The sequence below is a fragment of the Camelina sativa genome, chromosome 19 (assembly GCF_030686135.1).
Source record: "Camelina sativa cultivar CO46 ecotype springtype chromosome 19, ASM3068613v1".
NCBI classification, from domain to species: Eukaryota; Viridiplantae; Streptophyta; class Magnoliopsida; order Brassicales; family Brassicaceae; genus Camelina; species Camelina sativa.
Genome location: NC_141898.1, coordinates 22436476 through 22462921, shown reverse-complemented (window position 1 = coordinate 22462921; position 26446 = coordinate 22436476). Strand labels below are relative to the sequence as shown.

The following is a 26446-nucleotide window of genomic DNA, read 5'->3' as shown; positions in this document are numbered from 1 at the left end:
TTACTCTAGGAAAATAAATTGATATGAGAATATAATTGATTTTCCTGAATAAAACCTTTGATGCGCAAAATTACTTCTTGCAAAGAGATTTGATTTAGTAATTTTGTGAACTTATCTAAATCTGTTCTTAAAGCTGATTTTTAACCTAGAATTTTACAAAGAAACTTGAATTTTCTGGTTTTAAATTTAGATAATATTTGCTGTTAGAACTGATTTATTTTACAACAAAGTTTAGAGTTCTAGATCTGAGTTTTAATTGCTTGAATCCTAATTAAATTATTGATTTGATATTTCATAATTACCTGAGAAATTCCCTAGACCTATTTTAATATTTTTGCATTGCTTTTTTTAATTTAAATCAACTTGTTTAGCGTAATAACAACACTCTATAATTTATTGTGTAGTCTAGAGTCCTTATGGAATTCGACCCCTAAGTACTATAGTGATCTTTTAATTTGAGAGAGTAGCTCCAGGGTTTAAATTTGAGCATATCATGACTCTACAGATTCTGGCTCTTCCAATGGAGGATGGAATGATTTGAGTAGTTCTAAATTGTTAACATCAAGATCCTCTACATGGTTTACAAAGGTGTGAACCCTACAAGGTTGCTTAAACGCTTCACCAAAACCTTGAATTTCAACACGTTGGAGAGTATGTATTCCTTTAGGGATTGAAGTAGAAAACATAAAAAGGTTGATTAGATATATACTTGCGCATCGAAAACACTATTTCACCTGAAGCAGTTACTCCAGCGACGGAAACATGACGACGGAAGAATTCATCATGGGTCCAAGTGTAGGCATATTTCGACCATTTCGCTTTCTCAACATCCTCTAGAACCCACAGACGTAAGTCATTAGTGGGATCAGCGTCGAGATTATCCTCCAAATATTTGTCGAGATCGTCCCCAGCATAACAACAAATCTCATAAATGTCGAGATCATCCTCCCAATAAATCACGGCTAATTTGCCCTTGTAGTTTATTAATCGACAAAACCTTTATACATCAATAAAGGTAAATTTTCAGACCTAACATCAAAGCAAATTATCACATAATCAAATGATAATTCTTTTCTCTCAACTAAGAAATACAAAACCCAATTAATGCATACCCCTTCACTCTTAAAACAAAGTCGTCTTAAGGGACATTTGATCTTTCTCCAGCTCATATATCCATCTCCAAATGTAAGTATTTTACGATGACCAGGACCAGATGGACAAGGCATGGACAATGCCTTGTATTGCTTGTCAATCGGATCAAACCCGAAAAAGCTATACGCCTTTCTGTAAGTATACCGTTTATGTGTGATCGCATACCGTCCTATGATGGGGTTACATATCAGGGGTCTAGCCTGGTATCGATTACCATATGGATATAAAACAAGCCTGAGGCATACCACATGAACAATATCTTAGGTCATAAGAATGATTGATCAGTAGACCTTTTGGAGAGAACGTCACATGAAATTCAGCCGTTTCTACAAGAGTTGACGACGATAACACATATGGATGCTCAAGCTGAGGCAACGAGAAGAAGTTCCACTCACCACAGCCTTCGGGTTTTGCATTTACGTAGACGTTTTCTACAACGGCGAATAAGAGGCGCGGCTTAGCCAAGGACCTACTTAAGAACAACTCTCTAAAAGATGGACTACGAAACATTGATGTCCATCGCTTCGACACGCAACGAAACCTGACGACTGACTTTGAAGGTAATCTCGACAATATCTCGAGGATGAGAATCTCATCGGTCCAAGTGCTTGGTTTCTTTGGTTATGCAAATAAAATGAGACACAATGTAACATCCGCGAACCAAAATCCCGGTTTAGGGATTGCATCGGTCAATGCACTATGTGCATCGGTCGATGCAAGGTTGTTTTCTGCGGACGAGTTTAAGTTAAACTCTGCGTTTTGGGTTAGGGAAAACCCTTAAGTCGTGTTATTGTCTCATTCGGCGAGTTCAGCCGTTTTTGAGAGAAAAGAAGGGAGAAAAAGTGTTCTTGAGTGTTCTTGAGCGTTCTCGGTGATTTCTGGTGTTTGGAGGCATTTCTTGTAGAGATCTGTAGCTGGGGTCGTTGTAGGAGCTTCCTAGGAGCGTGTTCTTGAATGTTTAAGGTTCAGAAACTTCTTGGCAAAGGTAAGTGCAAGACCATGTCTTATCTAAGCTGGAGATTCTCTAATCTGTTTGTTTATGTGTTGTTAGGCTTGTTAGAATGTTGTATGAGGCGTTAGGAAGCTTTCTTGTGGCTTGGGATCGATTCTTGTTTTTGCAAGAACGGAGATCCGGCGAGAAGCTTCGGGGAAAAACGATGCTCGGCATGTGCGTTGGTCGATGCAGTATGTGCGTCAGTCGATGCAGTGAGAGGACGGCGCGGCTTGACCTAGGAGCATCGGTCAATGCCATGTGGAGGCGTCGGTCGATGCAACTAGGGTTTCCGCGTATTGTCGAGCATGCGTTGATTGATGCAAGTGGAAGCATCGGTCGATGCAAGTGAACCTTGTGTCGACCGATGCATACCTTGTGTCGGTCGATGCTTGTCCCTTTTGGTGTCGGTCGATGCAAGCCTTGTGTCGGTCGATGCAGAGCCTGGTTTGTTTGTTGATTGTTGCTTGATGGTTAGAGTATCTCTATTGATTGTGTGTATAGCCCAGTAGATGGGAGGATTGCCTTACTGAGTGTTTATAAAATACTCATGTATTGCAATTTGTGTTTGTGATGCAGGTAAAGGCAAAGTGTGATCGTGGAATCAAGGCGATGAAGAGGAGGATGTTCTAGGGACTCGATTGGATGTTGTCTGGCATTGCTAGATTGCTAGAGTTGGGTCTTTAGAACTTGCTAGGTTGTTGGTTCCTTGTTTCCTGCTGTTTGATATTGGAGTATTGTTATATTTGATTATTGGTTATTAGTTATTGGATTATTGTTTGGATATTGGTATATGTTATTTCCGCTGTTGGTTGTGCTTGTGGTTAGGTGGTTTGTGGCTATGGGACCACTAGTTGTAGTTTCTTATTATTATTTAATTATTTATTATTTAAAAAAAAAAAAGGGTCGTGTCGTTTCAGTTTGGTATCATAGCCCTTACGGTTCTAGGTTTGGGTTCACTAGGCTTTGTGCTGTAGATAGTTTGTGAAATTTCATGCTTTGATAGATTATGTGAGTTAGTCAATTGTCTGTGGCATGGAGTCCTAGAACATCCTCTTCGAGCCTACTGTGTGATTCCATGGTGAGTTTATGTTTCTGTGATATGTATAATTGTGTGCTTAGCCTTCTGTTCATGGTAGTGCAAATGGTTAGAGGTGGTGCTGTTGCTGGTCGTGGTCATGGACACGGACGTGGTCATGGACGCGGACGTGGTCGTGGTAGGGGCAGAGCCCCAGTGGTTAGTGAGACCGAGGACCAGAGTGTGACAGAGGGTGTTGGCGAGTCGCAGGGTGTCTAGGGGGATTCCGTGAGTGTGGCTGGAGGGGGCGGTGTTGATGCTCCAGTAGCCGGTGATGTTAGGGCCCCAGGTGCGGGTGTCCCAGTGGTGGGAGTCCCGGGTGCCGACCTTGCGGGTTTGCTGGCACAGTTGTTAGAGCGGTTGCTGCTAGTGGCACTGGCTCAAGCTCAGGTAGTGCCACCAGTGGTGGCGGAGGACCGGCAGCTAGTGGCTGCGGATGTGGGGTCCATTCTCGTTATATCAGCATGTTGACAGAGATGGGTCGTATTCGTACCGAGCGGTTTTCAGGAGGTACTGATCCTACCGCTGCGGAGGCGTGGAGGACTAGTGTGGAACGTAACTTCCATACTCTGAGATGTCCTGAGGAATTTTGGGTGGACATTGGGGTCCACCATTTGACTGGTGATGCTCAGTTGTGGTGGACTTCTGTGGCAGCCATGAGAGTGCAGAGGGAGATGTCTTGGGCTGACTTCGTCTTGGAGTTCAACCGCAAGTATTTCCCTAGAGAGGCACTGGATAGGTTGGAGGTGCAGTTCCTTCAGCTAGCTCAGGGGACTCGGTCAGTGCGGGAGCTTGACTTGGAGTTCAATCGACTTCTCAGGTATTGTGGTCGAGATATGGAGTCTGAGGAGGCTCAGATCAGGAGGTTTTTGAGGGCCTTACGTGACGATTTGAGGGTTCACTGTAGAGGGCGGAGTTATGCTATGCGTGCAGAGCTGGTTGAGATTGCAGCAGGGATTGAGGAGGATATCTCAGTGGCGGCTAGCCCAGCAGTCCAACCTAGCAAGGCTCAGCATCAGGGAGGTTCTAGCAGGGGCGGCAAGCCTGCACAGGGAACCAAAAGGAGATGGGAGGCTACGCAGAGGCCGGGTGGTCCGAGTTGCTTGGGGTGTGGAGGCAAGGATCACAAGGTTTCTAGCTGTCCCAAGAGGAGTGCTCCGACGGTAGCAGATCGTGTGTGCTATAATTGCAGGGAGCCAGGGCACATCAAGCCCTATTGTCCCAAGTTGCAGTCGGTAGCAGTGGAAGCGTTGCAGCAGGTGCAGCCGGGAGGGCAGCATGTGGCATGGATTGAGCAGGCGCCATGGGTTTACACGACTGTAGAGACTGGTGGAGCTAGTGTCGGGGCGATCACATGTATAATTTCTGGTACCTAATCTTCGTGAATTCTTAGTAAGTTCAGATTTTATGTTATCCTGTGATAAAGTGTTAGGTTCGCAACACATGAGGTTTGTGTAGGGACCTTGTTGGTGGGAGGGTTTAAGTCCCATGTTATGTTTGATTCTGGAGCTTCACATGGCTTCATTACTCCGGAGTGTGCAGAGAGCGCGGGAATCGGAGGTGATTCCTGGGAGCGTACAGGAGTTGTCAGAGTTGCGGGAGGCAAGTTCCAGAGGAATTGATATTCATATCGCAGGGGAGTCGTGGCCTGCGGATTTGCTTATCAGCCTAGTGGAGCTGTATGACGTTATCTTGGGGATGGACTGGTTGCATCAGCATATGGTTCATTTGGATTGTCATCAGGGTAGAGTGGAGTTTGAGCACTCAGGAGGGAAGTTGGTTTATCAGGGGATTAGACCGACTTCGTGGAGTCTCGTGATCTCGGCCATTCAAACTGGGAAGATGATCGAGAAGGGCCGTGAGGCTTATTTGGTTACTATATCTATGCTAGAGTTAGTGGGGAAGTCTACGGTGAGCGGTATTCCGGTTGTGGAGGAGTTTGAGGATGTGTTCCAGTCATTGCAGGGATTACCACCACCTCCGTCTGATCCTTTTACGATTGAACTGGAACCAGGGACGACACCGATATCCAAGGCTCCTTACAGGATGGCTCCAGCAGAGATGACAGAGCTGAAGAAGCAGCTAGAGGATTTGTTGAGTAAGGGATTCATCTGTCCTAGTGTATCATTGTGGGGAGCAACGGTGCTGTTTGTCAAGAAGAAGGATGGGAGTTTCCGGTTGTGTATTGATTAACGGGGGTTGAACCGGGTCACGGTGAAAAACAAGTACCCTCTTCCCAAGAGTGATGAGTTGTTGGATCAGTTGAGGGGTGCTACTTGGTTCTCCAAGGTAGATCTGGCGTCGGGTTATCATCAGATACCGATAGATGAGGCACATGTGAGGAAGACTGCATTCAGGACGAGGTATGGGCATTATGAGTTTGTGGGGATGCCTTTCGGGTTGACTAACGCACTAGCTGTGTTTATGAGATTGATGAACAACGTGTTTCAGGAGTTTCTGGACGTGTCTGTCATCATTTTCATCGACGACATCCTGGTTTATTCTAAGAGTCCTGAAGAGCATGCAGTGCATTTGAGGGCAGTTCTCGAGAAGCTACGGGAGCAGAAGTTGTTCGCTAAGCTGAGCAAGTGTAGTTTCTGGCAGCGTGAGATGGGCTTTCTGGGTCATATTGTGTCTGCAGATCGGGTTTCTGTAGATCCGGAGAAGATTCAGGCTATCAGGGATTGGCCTAAACCGCAGAATGCCACGGAGATCAGGATTTTTCTCGGGTTGGCAGGGTATTACAGGAGATTCGTGCAGGGGTTTGCGAGCAGAGCATGTCCTATGACTAAGTTGACGGGGAAGGATGTACCTTTTGTCTGGTCACAGGAGTGCGAGGAGGGCTTTGCAAGCTTGAAGGAGATGTTGACTACTGCTCTGGTGTTGGCTTTTCCTGAGCAGGGAGCCCTATGTGGTGTATACAGATGCATCCAGAGTTGGTTTGGGTTGTGTGTTGATGTAGCATGGGAAGGTGATTGCCTATGCTTCGCGGCAGTTGCGGAAGCATGAGGACAACTATCCTACTCATGACCTGGAGATGGGTGTTGTAGTTTTTGTCCTGAAGATTTGAAGATCTTATCTTTATGGTGCAAAGGTACAAGTGTTTACAGATCATAAGAGCCTGAAGTATATATTCACTCAGCCCGAGCTGAACTTGAGGCAGAGGCGGTGGATGGAGCTCGAACTCGTAGCAGGGGCGAACAAGAGTTCTGGGAATAAACTCGAGCAAGCACTCGATCGAGTGTAGATCGAGTGCAGGGTCGAGCTGGACAAAAACGTAAAACAGAGCAATGCATACAAAACAGAGCAAGACAAAAATAAATCAAACAACGATCAAATAACAAGATTTAGACTAAGAAATCAATAGACAAGGAAGGTCTTAGGGATGGATTCATGGGCTGAACTTAGATTGTGGTTATCTAACTTGATCAACAAACCTAAATCAACATGAGCTAATCTCTAGACATTAATCTCTAAGAACATGTTAATCCACCCTCATGGCAAAAACAATCAAGCTCATATATTTCTAGACTTGTTCTCACAAAGTAAAGAATCTATACAAGCAAGCATTAAGCAATATGTCAAGAATCAAACAAGACTTCTAAAATCTTAGCAAGCCTAATGATAATCTCTAGATCTAGCCTTATCTATGCACCTTAGACATTGATGTGATGCTAAGAAGCTTGAGATCAAACCCTACCCTCTCAGTTATAGGATCAGCATTAAGAACATCTAGCCTAGAAGATATCTACAACAATCAAGCTTGACCAAATCAAATAACCACAACATCCATCCAGCCTAAACCATCCCTAAGAGCTAAGGAAACTACTCACAATCACACATGATGAACAGAAAAGTCATAAACCCAGAAAAACACGAAACTTGCATGATTAGAAAGATAAAACAGAGATCTACAATATTGGAGAAGGAATCAAACTCGAATTCTTGATACTTTGAAAGTTATGAAACAAACAAGTATGAAGAATCTTGTGTTTTTTCCTTCAAAAGAGGTACAAGATCTAAGAAAATAAAAGTGCAAAAAGCATAAATTCCCAAAAAGGGTAAAATACTAGGTTTGAGAATATCTAAAATGCTGCCCCCTGGTGGTTCCAGCGTACAAGGTCCTTAAATAGGAAAAAGGAGGAGAAGCCCTAAAAATGCTAAAAGACAAAATAGCCAGGCGGCTCGGCCAACTCGACCCGGTGCTCGGTCGAGTGACCGGTCGAGTTGGGTTTTCTTGTGCTCCTTCCACTCGGTCGAGTATCTCTCAGCACACGGTCGAGTGTCTGGTCGAGTGGGCAGTCGAGTGGGACTCCGGACCTTGGTTCTCCAGCCTTAACTCCTTTGCTTTCTCCTCATGATTGCTTCACTTCTCCTCAGCATTGCTTCCATGCTCCTTAGGCTCCAAAATCACCTGTTTATGCAAGAAAAGATGCAAATGCAATGCAACTACACTCTAATGCAAGAACAATCCTAAAACTATGCAATAATGGTCAAAAAGGATAGCAAAGGATGCAAAAGATGTGAATATATTAAGGAAAAACATGGTAAAATATATGAACATCAACACCCCCAAACTTAGTCTTTGCTTGCCCTCAAGCAAATAAACAAGACATAAGAAGGTAGGTGAGGGTTGAAAGTGGGATCTCAGTTCCTAAAGCTTGCAAATAAACCAGCTAGAATCAATGTCCAAGTTAATAGTACTATGATGCAAGTTGAATGAGTTGTACTTAAAGATTTTAGACAAACCTATCACAACCTTTACTGATTTGAGCCTTAGATGTCCACATGCATTCAAATCAACCATTTCATTTAACATTTTAACATTAATTTAATCAAGAACATGGATCAATCTTATGCATTGCTTTAAACTCATTTGGCTTGGAAATAAAGGTTTAGAGACAATGATGGTCTCTGTTTAGAGTGGGGCTTATCAATATCAAGGTTCTCTCATAAAAAATGGATTGAGCTTTAGAAGAATGCTAAAGGTAAGAACACTTAGACACATACAAGAACAAAACATTTTCTACCCAAAAGTAACCCAAGTGTTCTACTCTTTATCTTCTTCTCTTCTCAAATACCCTTTTCTCTTTTGTTTTCAAGCCTTATGAGAGGTTTCTTATTTGAATCAACTAGTGGAATGGGGCTTTCTTTCTTATTGGTATGGTTCCCTTTGCTTCTTATTTCTTAAGACATAAAAGCATTTTGCTATAATCCTCTTTTCTTTCTTTCTTTTCTTTGACTAGAACCATTTTTTCACAAATCTTATACTTCCCATTCTTTCACTAGAACTTTACTTAAACACATTCCCTCCTAAAGACTTTAACCTGTTCTTTCTTTTCTTTCTTTTTTTTTTTTTTCTTCTTTTCTTTTTCACAACAGCCAAGTCCCAAACCCAACAATAAAACCATCTAGTCCTATCTAGTTTAAAAATTGCAAACTAGAACTACACAAGGTAATATTCTTGTCAGTTCAAACCTAACACTTTCTACCAAGCTCAATCCCAAAATTGGCCTTACACACTCAAGAATAAACATGGCTTGAAAGAAGGGTTGGTTAAGGGTATTGGAAACTGATTTTAATGATTCAATCAGCTACTTGTATCAACAAGAGTGGTAAAAAAGAGAAAGATGATCCAAATATGTATATGGTATCCATGAGTTTAAAGCAATGCACAAACTGATAATTACAAGTCAATATTAGGTTCTTATAAATAGGAAATGGCATCAAATCACAACATGCTTCAATTTAGACCAAATGCAATGCAGGAATTCAAGACTTGGTTCAATCTTATGCTTCTAACTACTCAAGTAGCATCAAAGTACTATTAACTTGGGCATTGATCCTAGTATAGTGAATTAAACAAGCTAACAAGGCAAAACTCATCATAGATCCCTAATGCAAATAATTAACAGTCCTACATGAAACATGCTAAACAAGATGCTATTATGCAATGCAAACTACATGAACACTCTTTTTATAAAGATTTTTGCAAATTTTTCAAATTTTTAGGATTTTTCTATGCTTTAGATGCAATGCAAATACTAACATAATGATGCTAAAAATTTGAAATAAGAAAACAAAACACAACATCAAATACTATCTCAAACCCTCCCCCAAACTTAAATCACACAGTCCTCTGTGTGAAAGAAATTTGTTAGAGGATTGAAGACTAAAAACAAAACACAACATCAAATGCAATGGTATTTAGAAGGAAGGTGATAGTGGTACCTCATGGATTCTGGGAGAAGCTGTCCACATCCTCATTCATGCTCTCATAAGTGTAGTTGAGGTCTGGTTGGTGACTTTGAGGGGGAGATGGAGGCAACTCGACGATTGTAATCGACTGGCACTCGGTCGAGTGCTCGGTCGAGTGGGGGGGGGGGGGTCGAGTTGGGCTGCGAATCTTCTTTTCTTCTTCTAATTAGACTACCTTGCTTCCCTGACCATGAAAACACAAAAACACAAATCAAAATACCCAAATTCCTAAGCAATATAAACAAAGATACCTTAGGGACTTCCTCCCTAGTGAGCTTGTTTAAAGTCACTAAGGTTGACTTTTAGATGTCTTTTAAGGCTTTAGGAGCATCCTGGAGAAGCATTGTGCACTTCTCAGGTGTTTCCTTTTCTCCCAAATACTTCTTAACTCTCTGACCATTGACTGTGAACTCACTACCATCCTTGTTGAGAAGTGTGACAGCTCCAAATAGTAGGATCCCCTTTATTTCAAAAGGACCTCCCCATATACTTTTCAACTTCCCAGGGAATAACTTGAGTCTTGAATTGTAAAGCAAAGTTTGGTCTCCAGCCTTTAGATCCTTGATGAGAATCTTTTTATCATGGAAGGCTTTAGTTCTTTTCTTGTAGATTTTGGAGTTTTCATAAGCTTCCAATCTGATTTCCTCAAGCTCATGAATTCAAGGCTTCTCTTAGCTTGTACTGTCTCTAGATCCAAGTTCAAAAGTTTGATTGCCCATAGGGCTTTGTACTCAACTTCAACTGGGAGATGGCAAGACTTGCCATAAACAAGTTGGAGTGGGGTTCTTCCTATAGGTGTCTTGAAAGCTGTTCTATAGGCCCAAAGTGTTTCATCAAGTTTACTAGACCAATCCTTTCTTGTTGCTCCTACTATTCTTGATAGAATGGCCTTGATTTGTTTGTTTGACACTTCAACTTGCCCACTTGTTTAAGGGTGATAGGCTGTAGACACCTTGTGCTTAACTCCATACTTCCTTAGCATTCCTTCAAAGATCTTGTTGATGAAGTGTGTTCCTCTATCACTAATCACAGCCTTTGGAATTCCATACCTTGGGAAGATTATGGTCTTAAAAAGTTTAAGAACCATTTTGTGATCATTAGTAGGGCTGGCAATAGCCTCTACCCACTTGGAGACATAGTCCACTGCTACTAATATGTAGACATTCCCATTTGAAGGAGGATTAAAAGGTCCCATGAAATCAATTCCCTACACATCAAATATCTCAACTTCAAGAATTGGATTTTGGGGCATCTCATTCTTTCTTGTGATATTCCCCATTCTTTGGCAAGCATCACACTTTGTGATGAACTTGTGAGTGTCCTTGAATAATGTAGGCCAAAATAAACCAGCTTGTAGGACTTTCTAGGCTGTCTTGAAAGTTGCAAAATGGCCTCCATAAGCAAAACCATGACAATGCCCTAGCACTCCTTCAACTTCATTTTCTGCTATGCACCTCCTAAACAGCCCATCTGATCCCTTTTTGTATAAGTAAGGTTCATCCCAATAGTATCCATTGATGTCCTTGAGGAGCTTTTTCTTCTTATAAGGGTCCATGTCTGCTAGGATTTCTTCACACACCTTGTAATTGACTATGTCAGCATACCAAGGTAGCTCTTCACTTTCAAGTGCCATCCACTCCTCCATCTCATCATGCTCGATCGAGTGCCCAAACATACTCGGTCGAGTGCTTGTTCGAGTAGTTGGGCGAGTTGGAGGCCGAGTTGTCCCAATTTGTATCAGTTTCTCCTCAGGCATTGAATCATCGATTGGAATCTCCTCCTTCATCCTCATTCTGGACAAATGATCAGCTACTCCATTCTCTAACCCTTTCTTATCAACTATTTCCATGTAAAACTCTTGGAGAAGCAAAATCCATCTCAACAACCTTGGTTTTGTGTCCTTCTTTGAGTAGATGTGCCTCAAAGCAGCATGATCAGTGTACATAATTACCTTGGACCCTACTAAGTAACTTCTGAACTTTTCAAAGGCAAAGACCACTGCTAGAAGCTCTTTCTCTGTTGTTGAATATCTTCCTTGATTTTCATCCAAGGTCCTACTTGCATAGTGAATAACATGCAGCTTCTTATCTTTCTTCTGTCCCAGAACTGCTCATATTGCAAAGTCTGGAGCATCACACATAATCTGAAATGGAAGATCCCAGTTTGGAGCTTGGACTATTGGAGCTGATATCAAAGCAGCCTTGATCTCCTTGAAAGCCTTCAAGCAATCTTCATCAAAGTTGAACTCAGTCTCCTTACAAAGCAACCTTGTCAATGGCCTAGCTATCTTTGAGAAATCCTTGATGAACCTTCTATAAAACCCAGCATGACCAAGAAAGCTTCTTATGTCCTTGACTGTTTTTGGTGGTTGAAGTTGAACCATGACTTCAATTTTTGCTTTGTCAACTTCAATACCCTTCTCTGAAATCTTATGACCACGAACTATCCCTTCTTCAACCATGAAGTGACACTTTTCCCAATTTAAGACTAGATTTGTCTCCTCACATCTCTTTAAAACCCTGCATAGATTAGCAAGACAAGAAGAAAAGGAATCTCCATAGACAGAGAAGTCATCCATAAAAACTTCAACCACATCCTCAATAAGATCAGAGAAGATTGACATCATGCACCTTTGAAAGGTAGCTGGAACATTACATAATCCAAATGGCATCCTCATATATGCAAAGGTACTATATGGACATGTGAATGTTGTCTTCTCTTGATCATTGGGATGAATAGGAATTTGCCGCCGTTGCCCATTTGAGTGTTTGTTTGTGACAATTAGGATCTATACAAGTCTAAGATTAAGTTCTATTGCTCCTTTGATCACTACTGATTCAAATTCTTCATCTGCTTGGTTGTTTTGAGTCTCAGGTACCAACTCGACCTACAACTCGAGCTACCACTCGACCGTTTGCTGTTCGAGTACCAGATCGAGTCCCTACCCGGATTCAAATAGACTTCTCATCTCAGACGACTCGACCTTCAACTCGAGCTTGTGCTCGACCGAGTGTCAGTTCGAGTTAGTAATCATGTTTCAAAGCAGTATGTTCCATTATGTACCCATGCACCAGCAACCAGGTTTCCAGGCTCAATTGTGTCACCCCCCAGGGTTTCAGACCTACCAAGGCCAAGAACCTGACTTAAGAGGTATGATGCAACAAATGTTGCTTGGGCAAGCCAATAAGCAGATTGAGAAAGCAAAGCAGTTTGCTGAGCTGACCCAAACGTTGAATTCTTATTCTAATGACCTGAGTAACAAGCATGAGAGTCTGACCTCTAAGGTCAAGTACATGGAGAGCAACATTGATTCCACTTCCGCTCCTACGCCAAACCAACTTCCTGGACCAGCTATTCAAAACCCAAGGGAGTTTACAGCTAAAGCGATTCACTTCTATGAAGAAGTTGTCACTGAGGACAGTGAGGTTCAAGGTGGGGAGGATTCATCACTAATTGAAGCCCAAAGTGAAGGTTTTACTCAGCAGACTGAAGCAGAGAAACCACTCGACCAGGTGCTCGACCACACACACGATCGAGTACATGACCGAGTGACCGATCGAGTTGAAGACACAGAAGCTGTTAAGCCTACTAGATACATTCCTCCTGCTTACAAACCACCTCTACTATTCCCAGGACGTTTCAAGGCACAAAAGCTGAAAGAACTAAGGGAAATTATTGAGAAAAGAGAAATGATGGCTTTGCAACAAGAGGAAGTGATTGAAAAGAAGGAAGTGATGGCCATACAACAAGAGGTTGTCATTGAGAAGAAAGAGGAAGAGAGAGGACCTCCCTTGGAAAAATATGCTCAACATCCTGTCCTCAAGGACATGCTTCTTGAATTATCCAAGCAGAAGGCTCAAGATCAAGACATGAAGGATTTGAAAGAGATTGGGAAAGCTATTATCCCAACAAAGCTTGAAGATCCAGGGTCATTTAACCTACCTTGTTCCATTAGCTATATGCACTTCAACAAGTGTCTATGTGACTTGGGAGCTTCAGTGAGCTTAATGCCATATTCAGTTGCTGAGAAGTTGGGGTATGAACATTTTAAGCCCTGCAATCTCTATATTGGCCTAGCAGATGGATAAAAGAGGGATGTGCTTGGATTAATTGAAAATTTTCCAGTCAAGATAGGGGAGGCTAGGATTCCAACTGATTTTGTGATCATGAACATGGATCAAGAGCCAGAAGATCCTCTCATCTTGGGGAGACTATTCTTAGCCACAGCTGGGGCTGTAATTGATGTTAAGATGGGAACCATCAAGCTCCACCTTGCTAAAGACTTCACTATGAAGTTTGACATCAAGAATTCAACATATCAACCTACTATTGAAGGTCAGCACTTTGTGGTAGAGAAAAAAGCTAGTTCTGAAGTTTTTGAGGATGGAGAGGACCCTAGGATTAAAGGTTCAGCCCAAGCCAAGACTGTCCAAGAGCTCAAGGAATCAGTTCAAGTGTTAGCTGGTTTAGTGAAGGAACTTCAAGTTCAGCTCAACAAGAGGTCTTTGAAGAAGGCAAGACCAAGACTCAAGTTTAAGAAGAAACAAAGTTCAAGTGTTAAGGAGGTAGTGATCAAGAAACAACACCAAGGTTATCAAGTAGAACCAGAGGGGATTTCAACACCTCATTGGACTCCAAACCAAGCCTGAAAAGGCATCAAAAGTCAAGCTTAGTGACTTTAAACAAGCTCACTAGGGAGGAAGTCCCTAAGGTATCTTTGTACATATTGTTTAGGGTTTTGGTATTTTGATATTTGTTTTGGTGTTCTCATGATCAGGGAAGAAAGGGGGTCTAAACATAAGAAGAAAAACAGACTCGACAGCCAACTCGACCACCCCACTCGACCGGGCACTCGACCGAGTACCAATCGATGGCTATAGTCGAGTTGCCTCCCTCTCCACCTCCAAATCCAAATCCAAGCTCCCACTACACCTTTGACAGCATGAATGAGGATGTAGACACTTTCTTCCATAACCAATAAGGTACCAACATCACCATTTCCTTGTAAATACCATTTCATCTCATGTTTAGTTTTCTTATTTCAATCTTGAATCCTCTTACAAATTTTTATTACACAAGGGATTGTGTAATTTAAGTTTGGGGGAGGTTTTGAGATAGCATTTGACATTATGTTTTGTTTTCTTATTTCAAATTTTAGCATCATTATGTTAGTATTTGCATAGCATCTAAGGCATAGAAAAACCCTAAAAATTTGAAAGATTTGCAAAAATCTTTATAAAAAGAGTGTTCATGTAGTTTGCATTGCATAATAGCATCTTGTTTAGCATGTTTCATGTAGGACTGTTAATTATTTGCATTAGGGATCTATGATGAGTTTTGCCTTGTTAGCTTGTTTAATCCACTAAACTAGGATCAATGCCCAAGTTAATAGTACTTTGATGCTAGTTGAGTAGTTAGAAGCATAAGATTGAACCAAGTCTTGAATTCCTGCATTGCATTTGGTCTGAATTGAAGCATGTTGTGATTTGATGTCATTTCCTATTTCTAAGAACCTAATATTGACTTGTAATTATCAGTTTGTGCATTGCTTGAAACTCATGGATACCATTTACATATTTGGATCATTTTTCTCCTTTTTACCACTCTTGTTGATCCAAGTAGCTGATTGAATCATTAAAATCAGTTTCCAATACCCTTAACCAACCTTTCTTTCAAGCCATGTTTATTCTTGAGTGTGTAAGGCCTATTTTGGGATTGAGCTTGGTAAGAAGTGTTAGGTTTGAACTGACAAGAATATTGCCTTGTGTAGTTCTAGTTTGCAATTTTCAAACTAGATAGGACTAGGTGGTTTAATTGTTGGGTTTGGGACTTGGCTGTTGTGAAAAAGAAAATAAAAAAAAAAAAAGAAAGAAAGAAAGAAAAGGTTAACGTCTTTAGGAGGGAATGTTTGTAAGAAAAGTTCTAGTGAAAGAATGGGAAGTATAAGATTTGTGAAAAAAATGGTTCTGGTCAAAGAAAAGAAAGAAAGAAAAGAGGAGTATAGCAAAATGCTTTTATGTCTTAAGAAATAAGAACAAAAGGGAACCATAGCAATAAGAAAGAAAGCTCCATTCCACTAGTTGATTCAAATAAGAAACCTCTCCTAAGGCTTGAAAACAAAAGAGAAAAGGGTATTTGAGAAGAGAAGAAGATAAAGGGTAGAACTAGGATCATTTAGGTTTAGAATGATAGGATCAAACACTTGGGTTACTTTTGGGTAGACAAGGTTTTGTTCTTGTATGTGTCTAAGTGTTCTTACCTTTAGCATTCTTCTAAAGCTCAATCCATTTTTTATGAGAGAACCTTGATATTGATAAGCCCCACTCTAAACAGAAACCATCATTGTCTCTAAACCTTTATTTCCAAGCCAAATGAGTTTAAAGCATTGCATAAGATTGATCCATGTTCTTGATTAAATTAATGTTAAAGGAAATGGTTGATTTGAATGCATGTGGACATCTAAGGCTCAAATCAGTAAAGGTTGTGATAGGTTTGTCTAAAATCTTTAAGTACAGCTCATTCAACTTGCATCATAGTACTAGTAACTTGGACATTGATTCTAGCTGGTTTATTTGCAAGCTTTAGGAGGTGAGATCCCACTTTCAACCCTCACCTACCTTCTTATGTCTTGTTTATTTGCTTGAGGGCAAGCAAAGACTAAGTTTGGGGGTGTTGATGTTCATATATTTTACCCTGTTTTCCCTTAATATATTCACATCTTTTGCATCCTTTGCTATTTTTTTTGACCATTATTGCATAGTTTTAGGATTGTTCTTGCATTAGAGTGTAGTTGCATTGCATTTGCATCTTTTCTTGCATAAACAGGTGATTTTGGAGCCTAAGGAGCATGGAAGCAATGCCGAGGAGAAGTGAAGCAATCATGAGGAGAAAGCAAAGGAGTTAAGGCTGGAGAACCAAGGTCCGGAGTCCCACTCGACTGCCCACTCGACCAGACACTCGACCGTGTGCTGAGAGAGACTCGACCGAGTGGAAGGAGCACAAGAAAACCCAACTCGACCGGTCACTCGACCGAGCACCGGGTCGAGTTGGCCGAGCCGTCTGACTATTTTGTCTTTTAGCATTTTTAGGGCTTCCCCTCCTTTTTCCTATTTAAGGACCTTGTACGCTGGAGCCACCCGGGGGCAGCTTTTTAGATATTCTCAAATCTAGTATTTTACCCTTTTTGGGAATTTATGCTTTTTGCACTTTTATTTTCTTAGATCTTGTACCTCTTTTGAAGGAAAAACACAAGATTCTTCATACTTGTTTGTTTCATAACTTTCAAAGTATCAAGAATTCGAGTTTGATTCCTTCTCCAATATTGTAGATCTCTGTTTTATCTTTCTAATCATGCAAGTTTCGTGTTTTTCTGGGTTTATGACTTTGCTGTTCATCATGTGTGATTGTGAGTAGTTTCCTTAGCTCTTAGGGATGGTTTAGGCAGGATGGATGTTGTGGTTATTTGATTTGGTCAAGCTTGATTGTTGTAGATCTCTTCTAGGGTAGATGTTCTTAATGCTGATCCTATAACTGAGAGGGTAGGGTTTGATCTCAAGCTTCTTAGCATCACACCAATGTCTAAGGTGCATAGATAAGGCTAGATCTAGAGATTATCATTAGGCTTGCTAAGAGATTATAAGTCTTGTTTGATTCTTGATATATTGCTTAATGCTTGCTTGTATAGATTCTTTACTTTGTGAGAACAAATCTAGAAATATATGAGCTTGATTGTTTTTGCCATGAGGGTGGATTAACATGTTCTTAGAGATTAATGTCTAGAGATTAGCTCATGTTGATTGAGGTTTGTTGATCAAGTTAGATAACCACAATCTAAGTTCAGCCCATGAATCCATCCCTAAGACCTTCCTTGTCTATTGATTTCTTAGTCTAAATCTTGTTGTTTGATCGTTGTTTGATTTACTTTTGTCTTGCTCTGTTTTGTATGCATTGCTCTGTTTTACGTTTTTGTCCAGCTCGACCCTGCACTCGATCTACACTCGATCGAGTGCTTGCTCGAGTTCATTCCCAGAACTCTTGTTTATGATTTGTGTATGTCCTGTCTTGTTTCTTATTTCATTCTAGTTGCATTTCAGTTGCATTCATTTAAGTTTCATGTTCATTACTTTTCTTGCATTAGTTCATTACCTGCATTACTATAGTTTGATCTCTGTTCTAGTTTCATTATTGCCATAATCATTCTGTTCCATTACATTTAGTATCTTGTCCATTCAGCTTTTACATTCTGCATTTTACATTCTGCAATAGGTTGTTAGTGACAAACACCCTCTATAATTGGCTTAACTTAGACAAGTATTGCACACCTTGATTGCTTGCATTCACTCATTTAGGATTGATGCCTCTTATACTACAATTGCATAAGGGGAATTGAAACACCCTGCTTTCACCATTGTTCATCATCATCATCACATCATTCATTCACATTCCATTTCACACACACACAAGAAAGGAACTCGTTTCAATTTGGCGTCGTTGACCATTTGAGTGTTTATTTGTGACAATTAGGGTCAATATTAGACTAACATTAAGTTCTTTCAATCACTTGTTCATTACTAATCTCGAATTTTTCCTCTGCTTGTCTGTGTTGCATTTCAGGTACTACTCGACCATCAACTCGAGCTCACACCCGACCGAGTGTCGATTGAGTGAGTGATCTAGCCACGTCCCGAGTATATTTGCACGTCTCCTCTCAGTCAGCTCGACCTTCAACTCGAGCTTGTGCTCGACCGAGTACCTGTTTGAGTCAGTAACGATGTTCCACAACAGTATGTTCCATTATGTACCCATGCAACATCAACCAGTATACCAGGCTGAATTTTATCCCTCTCCAGGGTTTCAGACCTCACAAGCCCAGGCACCTGACTTAAGAGCTATGATGCAACAATTTTTACTAGGAGAAGCAAATGGGCGGATTGAAGAAGAAAAGAAGTTTGCTGAGCTGCACCAAACGTTGAATTCTTATTCTACTGACCTGAATAACAAGTTGGAGAGTTTGAGCTCTAAGATCACGTACATGGAGAGTTGCATTGCTTCTACTTCATCTCCATGAAGAAGCTGTCACTGAGGACAGTGAAGTTCAAGCTGGGGAGGATTCATCATTTATTGAAGCCCAAAGTAAAGGTTTCTCACAGCAAACTAAATCCAGCAAAGCACTCGACCAAGTGCTCGACCACACACACGATCGAGTACCTGCTCGAGTGACCGATCGAATTGCTGCCCCAGAAGCTGTTAAGCCAGTTAAGTACATTTCCCCTGCTTACAAACCACCTCTGCCATTCCCAGTACGTTTCAAGGCACAAAAGCTGAAGGAAATCAAGGAAATTATTGAGAAAAGGGAAGAGTTGGCTTTGCAACAAGAGAAGGAGTTAGCTTTACAACAAGAGGAAGTCATTGATAAGGAAGAAGTGATGGATTTGAAGGAAGAGGTTGTGTTTGAAAAGAAGGAAGTGATGGTCATTCAACAGGAGGTTGTCATTGAAAAGAATGAAGAGGAGAGAGGACCAGCTTTGGAACAATATGCCCCATATCCTCTCTACAAAGGCATGTTACTTGACATATCCAAGCAGAAGGCTCAGAATCAAAACAGGAGAGATCAAGAGGAGATTGGGACAGCTATTGTTCCAACAAAACTTGAAGATCCAGGTCCATTCAATCTACCTTGCTCCATCAGCTACCTTCACTTCAACAAATGCTTGTGTGATCTTGGAGCATCTGTTAGTGTCATGACCTACTCTATAGCAGAAAAGCTTGGACACACTGAATTCAAGCCAAGAAATCTCTACATAAGTCTAGCTAATGGTTCACACAAGGATGTAGTTGGTAAATTGGAGAGCCTCCTAGTCAAGATAGGCAAGACAAGAATTCCCACTGATTTCATCATAATAAACATGGATAAGGAGTTAGAGGATCCAATCTTGCTTGGGAGACCATTCCTTGCCACAGCAGGAGCAGTAATTGATGTTAAGGAGGGGTTGATAAGGTTGAACATAGCTGAAGGTTTGACCATGAACTTTGATATTACAGATCCATCTAACCAACCAACCATTGGAGGTCAACCATTTAAGATTGAAAATAAGGCTGATTTTGGGGTTTTGAGAGAAGAAGAGACTTCAAAAGCTAAGGTCTCATCTCATGAGAAATCAGTTCAACATCTCAAGAATTCAGTTCAAGTGTTAACTGGTTTAGTAAAGATCTTCAAGTTCAGCTCAACAAGAGGTCTTTGAAGAAGGCAAGACCAAGACTCAAGTTTAAGAAGAAACATGGTTCAAGTGTCAAGGAAGTAGTGATCAAGAAGGAACACCAAGGTTATCAAGTAGAACCAGGGGGGTTTCATCACCTCCTTGGTCTCTAAACCAAGCCTGAAAAGGCATCAAAGTCAAGCTTAGTGACTTTAAACAAGCTCACTAGGGAGGAAGTCCCTAAGGTATCCCTGTACATAATGATTAGGATTTTGTTATTTTGATATTTGTTTTGGTGTTTTCATAATCAGGGAAGCAAGGGAGTCAAAACAGAAGAAGAAAAGGAGACTTGGTAGCCAACTCGACCCCCCCACTCGACCATACACTCGACCGAGTGCCAGTCGATTGCCATCGTCGAGTTGCCTCCATCTCCCCCTCAAAGTCACCAACCAGACCTCAACTACACTTATGAGAGCATGAATGAGGATGTGGACAACTTCTTCCAGAATCCATGAGGTACCACTATCACCTTCCTTGTAAATACCATTGCATTTGATGTTGTGTTTTGTTTTTAGTCTTGAATCCTCTAACAAATTTCTTTCACACAGAGGACTGTGTGATTTAAGTTTGGGGGAGGGTTTGAGATAGTATTTGATGTTGTATTTTGTTTTCTTATTTCAAATTTTTAGCATCATTATGTTAGTATTTGCATAGCATCTAAGGCATAGAAAAACCCTAAAAATTTGAAAAATTTGCAAAAATCTTTATAAAAAGAGTGTTCATGTAGTTTGCATTGCATAATAGCATCTTGTTTAGCATGTTTCATGTAGGACTGTTAATTATTTGCATTAGGGATATATGATGAGTTTTGCCTTGTTAGCTTGTTTAATTCACTAAACTAGGATCAATGCCCAAGTTAATAGTACTTTGATGCTAGTTGAGTAGTTAGAAGCATAAGATTGAACCAAGCCTTGAATTTCTGCATTGCATTTGGTCTAAATTGAAGCATGTGTGATTTGATGCCATTTCCTATTTATAAGAACCTAATATTGACTTGTAATTATCAGTTTGTGCATTGCTTTAAACTCATGGATACCATATACATATTTGGATCATCTTTCTCCTTTTTACCACTCTTGTTGATACAAGTAGCTGATTGAATCATTAAAATCAGTTTCCAATACCCTTAACCAACCCTTCTTTCAAGCCATGTTTATTCTTGAGTGTGTAAGGCCTATTTTGGGATTGAGCTTGGTAGAAAGTGTTAGGTTTGAACTGACAAGAATATTGCCTTGTGTAGTTCTAGTTTGCAATTTTCAAACTAGGTGGTTTAATTGTTGGGTTTGGGACTCAGTTCTCTTCTCATTCTGCACCTCTGGTTGAAGAAAATCCTCTCCAACTTGGTTGCAACTGTCCTCAGTGCGCTTTGAAGGTAGTTCTTTGAGAGAGATATCTTGGGCAGTGGCAAACTCCTTTAGATTGTCAATTGTGGTCCCATTGAGTTGACTAGAAGAAGAAGATTCATTCTTCCTCTCTAGTAGAAGCATTCTGCAAGTTAAGGCTTCAATCCTGGTATTAAGGTCATTGTATGTGCAGTCCACCTTGTTATTCATATCTGTGAGCTTCTTACTTGTTTCCATAGCTCCATTAGCTTGACCTTGTAGGAGTTGCTGAAGCATACTCTTCATCTCATGATCTTGAGCAGGAGCTGGCTGGGGTTGTTGTGGAGGGTAAACTGGGACCATAAACTGCTCAGCTTCACAAAGAACATGTACTTGCTTCTGCTGGGTTAGAAAGAGGTTATCTAGCTTCTCAAGCTTCTCCTCTAAAGCTTGTAGTTCCTTTCTATGCTCTTCCTCAGAATCAACACCTCCCCTTAAGCTGCTATCATATTCCTCACTATAATCTCCATTAGACTGAGCAAAGTTCTCTATTAATTCCAAACCTCCAGCTACATCTCTATTCATGAAGCTTCCATTGGAGGCTGTGTCTAGGAGCATCTTGATATTGGGAAGAACACCTCTATACAAAGTACACAACAAATATTCACTGCTGAATCCATGATGTGGGCATTGTATGTGATATCCTTTGAACCTCTCCCATGCCTCACAAAAGGTCTCATTGTTCTTCTAGAGAAATCCTGAAATTTCATTCCTCAAATATGCAGTCCTTGAGCTAGTGAAGAACTTTGCAAGGAATACCTTCTTACAATCAATCCAAGAGGTGATTTTTCCAGGAGGTAGAGTCTTCTCCCACTGATGTGCTTTATCTCCTAGAGAAAAAGGGAACAATCTCAGTTTCAAGGCATCCTCACTAACTCCAATTATATTGGTGAGGCTACAGAGCCTATCAAACTCATCAAGGTGTGCAAGTGGGTCCTCAGTAGGCAGTCCATGAAATTTGCTGCTTTGAACCCTTGAGATAATACTACTCTTGATTGTGAAGGTTGTGTTATGGACAGCAGGAGGCACTATCCCAAATCTCTAAGTATGAGTTGTGGGAGCATCACTATCACCAATCTTCCTTCTCCTTTGAGGTTCAGTCTGATCATGTGGGAATTCCATTGCCACCTCTTTTTCTTTGATTTTGAGACTCTGAACAGGTGCTCGACCAGGTGCTCGAACAAGCACTCGACCGTTTGCTTTGAGGTACTCGACCGAGTTCCTAGACGAGTGGTACCTGAGAATCAAAACAGAACACCAGAACAACAAAGAGGTGAGTAATAGAATCAAAAGTAACATAGCTTAATCTTGAAACAATGAAATCTCGACTGGAACATATAAACACCCTAATGGCAATGGTGCCAATTGAAACAAGAACTTTTTCAAGTATCTACTTATGAATGAATGAATGATGCAATCAAACAAACAAACATAAGTATGAATGATCAGAATGTAATGGAAGGTGTTTCAATTCCCTTATGATGTTGTAGCATAAAGGATGTCAATCCGTAAAGAGTGTGATATGTAAGCAGTCAAGATGTGATCAATGCATTCAAGTTAAGCCAAATATCAAGTTGATTTGTTTCTAACAACCTAATGACAATAATGAAATGCAATGAACTAAGGCAACTTAAGACAATACTAATGCTGAATTAAACTGTAGAACAAGTGCAATAAACAAGACTAAGCAGAATTAACTAATAAGCAGAAGAAAACATGAACAGAACAATGCATAAGCAAGAAAGTAAAATGGAGCTCGACCTAGCACTCGGCCGAGTGCGTGGTTGAGTGGGAGGTCGAGTTGACAAGCGAATGAACACAAACAGAGCAAATAATGAAAACAGAGCAAACAACAAGCAATTAACAATACTTAAACAGGGAAATCAATAAACAAAGAAAATCCTAAGGATGGATTCATGGGATGGACTCAAGCTATGGCTATCTAAATTGGTCAACAAACCTCAATCAATAATGATCTATCTCTAGACAATGATCTTCTAATACATGTTAATCCATTCTCATGACAATAACAATCAAGCCAAGATACTTCTTAGACCTAGTTCTCACTAGCTATTACATATCAAAGCAGGCATTAAAACCCAAATCATCAATGTCAAAAATCATAGTAAACATCTAATCTCTTAGCATGCTTCATGATAATCTCTAGCATTAGCCTTATCTAACAACTTAGACATTGGTGTGATGCTAAGAAGCTTATGATCTATCCTTACCCTCTCAGTATAAGAATAGCATAGAGCATATCTAATCTAGAAGAGATATATAACAATCAAGCTTGACCAATCTAAACAACCATAACCTTTACCCAGCCTAATCCATCCCTAAGATCCTAAGCCACTAATAAGATCTAAAAATCATCATAAAGAACACAAACCCAGAAATTAATGAAACTATCATGATTAGAAAGATGAGATAAAGATGAACAATATTGAACAAAGAAGTGAAAGCAAATATTCAACAAATTCAAAGTTATGAAGGTTACAAATCTATGAAAATCTAGAAAAAAGATAAGAGATGATGCAATAAAGTAAAAGAAGCTAAAAATGGCAAAAACTAGGTTATGAGGTGTCTACATGGTCTCCAGGGTCTCTCCCTTCGGCCACAAGTGCCAGTACACATATATATAGTAAAGAGAGAGAAACCCTAGTTAGCTAGAGGACAAAACAGAGAGGCGGCGGTCAGCTCGACCATGTGCTTGGTCGAGTGCATGGTCGAGTGGTTGGTCCGTCACGTAGCTCGAGTATTCGATCTGGGATGATATCCGTTCAGTAAAATCGGGATAACTCTTGCACTACACCTCTGATTGCCTTTAAACCACCGGCATTAGAGATTTATCTCAATTTCCTACAATTCTCATGAAGGATGCGGAAGCTGAATCGCAACGGAAGATCTTCATTTGGATCGATCTTTGAGGAGCTTGTTATGAATCCGACCGAGTACTCGACCATGTGCCTGCTCGAATGTTGTGGTCGAGTTGCCTTGCGAATCCACTTCCTGATACTTTCAGTCCTCTTGTTTAGCTCCAGAAATAACACCAAGTCCTTCCTTACCCTTTTAGAGCTCCATAACACCAAATAATACTCCAAATGCACAAATGTATGCAATGCATGCTTCTAAACATCCTAAGTGTATATTTGGACATAAATGGCTATAAAACCTAAGGAATCATTTCTATATGATGCAAAACATGAACTAAAAAAGGCTTTAAATATGGTAAAATATAGTAACATCACCTGCTCCTGAGCCGAAGCCGCCCGCTTCCGACTCAAGGCATCTGCAACCAGATTAGCTTTACCAGGATGGTAAGCTATGTCGAGATCATAATCCACTACTAACTCCATCCAACGCATCTGCCTCAAATTCAGCTCAGGCTGAGTAAAAATGTACTTCAAACTCTTGTGATCTGTGAATACCTGTACCTTCCCGCCATACAGATAAGACCTCCAAATCTTCAGAGTAAATACTATTGCTGCCATCTCCAAATCATGAGTAGGATAATTAGTTTCATGCTTCCGCAAATGCCGCGAAGCGTAGGCTATAACCTTTCCCTGCTGCATAAGCACACAACCCAACCCCACTCCAGAAGCATCTGTATACACAACGTAGGGTTCGTTCTGCTCAGGCAGTGCTAACACCGTTGTGGTAGTCAACATCTGCTTGAGACTTGCAAAACTCGCCTCACACTCTGGTGACCACACAAATGGAACCTCCTTCCCTGTAAGCATAGTCATCGGCTGTGCCATACTCGCAAAACCCGGAACAAACCTCTTGTAGTAACTCGCTAACTCCAGAAAACTCCGGATCTCAGTGGCACTCTGTGGCCTCAACCACTCCCTAATGGCCTGGATCTTCTTGGAATCCACCGAGACTCCCTCTGCAGAAACAATGTGGCCTACGAATCCCATCTCCCGCTGCCAGAAACTGCACTTACTTAGCTTAGCAAACAACTTCTGCTCCTGCAGCTTCTCCAGAAATGCTCTCAGATGTACTGCATGCTCCTCAGGACTCTTGGAAAATACCAGGATGTCGTCGATGAAAATGATGACTGACACGTCCAGAAACTCCTGGAACACGCTGTTCATCAATCTCATAAACGCAGGTGGCGCATTTGTCAAACCGAACGGCATCACCACAAACTCATAATGCCCGTATCTTGTCCTGAAGGCAGTCTTCCTCACATCTACCTCATGTATTGGAATCTGATGATAACTCGATGCTAAGTCAATCTTGGAGAACCAAGTAGCACCCCTCAACTGATCCAACAACTCATCAATTCTCGGGAGAGGGTACTTGTTCTTCACAGTGACCCGGTTTAAACTCCGGTAGTCGATACACAGCCGGAAACTCACGTCCTTCTTCTTAACAAACAACACTGGTGCTCCCCACGGGGAACAACTAGGACGGATAAAACCCTTACTCAACAAATCCACCAGCTGCTTCTTCAGCTCTGCCATCTCTGCTGGAGCCATCCTGTAGGGCGCCTTAGACAACGGCGTTGTCCCCGGTTCCAACTCTATCGTGAAGGGATCAGACCAAGATGGTGGGAACCCCTGCAACGACTGTAACACATCCTCAAACTCCTCCACAACCCAAATACCTCCAACAGAATACTACCCCACTGACTCCAGCATCGAAATTGTAACCAAATAGGTCTCACGCCCCTTCACGATCATCTTCCCAGCCTACACAGCCGAGATCACGAGACTCCCCGAAGTCGGTCTTACTCCCTCGAAAACCAATTTCCCTTCTGGATGCTCAAAGACCACTCTGCCTCTATAACAGTCTAAATGCACCCTATGATGATACAACCAATCCATACCCAAAATCACATCATACTCCCCGAAGTCGGTCTTCCGCCCTCGACCCCCCCCCCCCCGCAATCTGAATCTCCACATCTCTCACTCGACCAAAGACTCTCAGGAACTTCCCCCCTGCAACCCTGACAACACCCGTGCTCTCCCCGGGATCTCCGCTGATACTAGCGCTCTCTGCACACTCCGGAGTAATGAAGCAATGAGTTGCTCCAGAGTCAAACAGAACGTGGGACATAAACCCGCCCACCGACAAGTTCCATACACAAACATCATGTGTTGAGAACCTAACATTCAATCACAAGCAAAAACGAACATACTTCGAACGATTGAATTGACCAAGTTTGAATCTCAGAAGTTATACCTGTGATTGCTCCTGCACTGGTGCCACGGGTCTCCACAGACGAGTACACCCGCGATGTCGGCTCGATCCAACCCACCGGCTGCACACCCTGCTGCACTCCTGGCTGACCTCCAGCCTGCACCGCTGCTACTGCCAT

The 26446-nt window shown here is 41.4% G+C and overlaps 1 non-coding gene and 1 pseudogene across 1 annotated transcript; one reads left to right on the top strand and one right to left on the bottom strand.

Annotated features, from left to right (window-relative positions):
* Positions 1–491: 491 nt before the first annotated feature.
* Positions 492–26446, bottom strand: LOC109130898 (F-box protein At2g16450-like; annotated as a pseudogene).
* Positions 21731–21836, top strand: LOC147920850 (small nucleolar RNA R71). The gene has a single exon (XR_015591879.1). It is a non-coding gene; the product is annotated as a small nucleolar RNA R71 (small nucleolar RNA).